Source organism: Asparagus officinalis, unplaced genomic scaffold (genome assembly GCF_001876935.1).
Source record: "Asparagus officinalis unplaced genomic scaffold, Aspof.V1 AsparagusV1_Un778, whole genome shotgun sequence".
Classification (NCBI taxonomy): Eukaryota; Viridiplantae; Streptophyta; class Magnoliopsida; order Asparagales; family Asparagaceae; genus Asparagus; species Asparagus officinalis.
In genome coordinates, this window is record NW_017973037.1 from 33,188 (window position 1) to 36,113 (window position 2,926).

Consider the following 2,926-nt stretch of genomic DNA (forward strand, 5'->3'; position numbering starts at 1 on the left):
TGGTTTTTATACCAAGGGGGACGGTTTCGAGCTTGACCTAAGAGGACGGTTATATTGTCTATGGGAACAGTTTTGTTTGTGATCTATGGGGACGATTTTTATACCAAAGGGGTCGGTTTTCATTTTTTACCGATCAAAATAAATCACCCAGATATCACACATCAGTCCATCACATACAAAGAAACAATAATTCAAGTTTTACACATAAAGTAACCAAACTTTAGCCTTAATATAATGAACAATTCATTACAACGAACAACAATATTATAGCAATAAGATTGAGATAATTCTTCACAAGTTTTACACACAAACTAACCAAATTAAGCACATATCACAAATCCTCCATGATTAAAACAAAGAGCTACTACTTAATCAAAAGGTCAAAATGTTTCTCTTGAGATGATTAAGTTCTAAATCTTCACAACAAATAAATCCCCCAAAGAGCGACAAGCATGGATCTTCAGATGTTTTCCTGCATACATCAAGATAAAAAGACGAGTAAGCACAAGTAGAATGAAATGGACTGTATGTGTCTCTTTAGAGTCATAACTTATTGCATGACGATCATATTTAGGTATATAATGAAATTAAGAGTAAGCACAAGTAGAATAGAAGAGACACGAATGATAGAAGGATAAAGGTCTGTCATAATTCCTAATTGTTTGAGACAAATCTGGCTCTACATGTGGACCACATCACACAACCAAATAATCCTCTAATAAAATCATGAAAGGAACAAAAATTAAAACTTGCTGGATTAAAACTTGCTGTAGAGTCTACAATTCAACGTTTGTTGCTGTAGCTATATTGCATTCTACCAGCAGAATGTGAATGTTTGATTATGGCAGGTCCAAAATTTTGTTTCCTTTACTTGTAGAAATTTTGTATGTTGTTGCGTGGTATTTCAGCCTACGAGTCATCTTAGAGTTCTGGTCCCCGCAAAGCAAAGCAAAAAAAAAAAAAAAAACAACCGAAAAAAAGGAAATTATAATAAGAGTACAAATCAACAGGCTTCAGGGTTGCAAAACATCTGTATGCATCTAACTTCAGTTTAGAATTCTGAAAACCTGAACATGAGTTGCCTACTACCAGAAGGATACAACTTTTATACTCTAAAACCAGGCTATTTTCAGGCTTAGCAAGAAATCATCTGCCTCAAAATCCAGAGGTTATGGGAAACCTCTCCACGCCTCTCAACTTAGCAAATTTTGTACTCCAAAGGGCTAAAAACCTGTACAAGTGCAAATGCTTGATCATATATATCAAGAAAGTGTCACATCTTTGTTGATCATTCTCAATCCTATAGCCTCCTTAGCTGAGACCCAGAAATTTCTCAGAAATCAGTTTTACTGGTTGACCAGCTCCATTTCTTTGAGGTCCCAAAAGGAAGTTTCCTATGCAAAAATAGGTAGGGAGAACATGGACATGAAAGTCCTTTTCATCTTTCTGTACGTGGCCACTAGCTAGTTATCTCTCAAGTTAGGAAAAGTTAAGACTCTAAAGCCTACTTATCGGTATCATTAATAATTAACTAATATTCTTTTATCTCTAGCACTGTATTTGATAATTCAAGAGGCGGGTAAGGTTTCAAGCTGACAAATTTGAGACTGTTATGGATACCAAAATTGGTGGTGACAAAATGATTTCAGAACAAATCTTGTGTATGGTATGTAATTTTTTATTAGTTTTCGATGGTGACATAATATGGCTGGCCGCCTCTGAAGTCCGAATCTATCAAATGTGATAAATGTTCATCGAAGATAAAGTATGTTCACCGTGAATGTTTGCATCGCTATTTTGTATGCTGTAGCTATCCATTGGTTTCCATTACTTATATAAATAAGCAGTATAGTTAATAATGCAAACGTGAATTATAACTTTACTACATACAAACAATTGAATACAATTACCAGAATATCCATAAAAATTCCTGGTTAAACCCAATGTACTGAGTCAATATGCATCACTCTTTCAAGTCAAACCTTTCAAGTCAAACCTTCTATGGATCCGTACAAAACATGTTTCTCATTATGAAGAACCTGAAGCGCAATGGAGAATTCATAAGATCTGATTATCATATAGAAGTCTATATAAAAGCCCCAAAACAAGTAGAACAAATTATAAACAAGTGCACAGAATAATTGAATTAAGGATATATTGAATAGAAACAACTGGGCATTACCTTTTGACCACTAGAGGGTATCACTCTGTGCAAACCAAAGAATTTAGTTTTAAGTGTATTCTCATATGTGCGCACATGATGGTGATAGTTTGGAAGCATCCGCAAAAGCACCTACATATTTAAACTAAGTTACACTCTGTTGGCTGCTAATTAAAATTTTGATCAATAAAATCATGAGCATGCTTTGAGCCATATACTGTTTAGAGAAATTAATTGATTGGCTATGAAATGTGCAGAAACAAAAAATTAATGCTGAAACAACTGATGAGCAAGGTAACTCAATTCTTTAATGCTGAAACCACCACTAGTAATATCGTTGGCAGAGAATGATTCAAAGTCTGGTGATGAAGGTGGCAGTTCCTCAGTGAGTAATCAAAATGAACATGTAGAATTTTCAGAAAATAAAGAGAATTCTATAGTGGAGGAAGTTCGATGTCAGGGAAACAGTGCCTCAAAGAGGGGAAGTCTGAAAAATCTGAAGAGGTAGCCATTGATTCAATGCTGAACAACGATCAAAATAATCCAGATTTATCAACAAACCAAACTCCTAGTGAGGCAGCTGCATCTCATGAAGATAGTGCCTCAAATGTCAAAAACATTAGTAAAAATGTTAAAAGTCGGAAAAGGCAAAACTAGAGTCCAAGGATGAGACTCCTAGTGAAGCGACTACATTTAATGAAAACAGTGCGTCAAATGATGAAAATGCTAGTAAAAATTATGAAGTTGTGATGACAGAAGCAGAGT

General features: G+C 34.9%; 1 long non-coding RNA gene across 1 annotated transcript; it reads right to left on the reverse strand.

Moving 5' to 3' along the window:
* Window positions 1-278: 278 nt before the first annotated feature.
* Window positions 279-2,457, reverse strand: LOC109828159. Its single transcript, XR_002243620.1, has 3 exons — window positions 2,183-2,457; window positions 1,911-2,039; window positions 279-472 (listed from the first exon to the last, which is right to left on the reverse strand). It is a non-coding gene; the product is annotated as an uncharacterized LOC109828159 (long non-coding RNA).
* Between the last annotated feature and the right edge of the window lie 469 nt (window positions 2,458-2,926).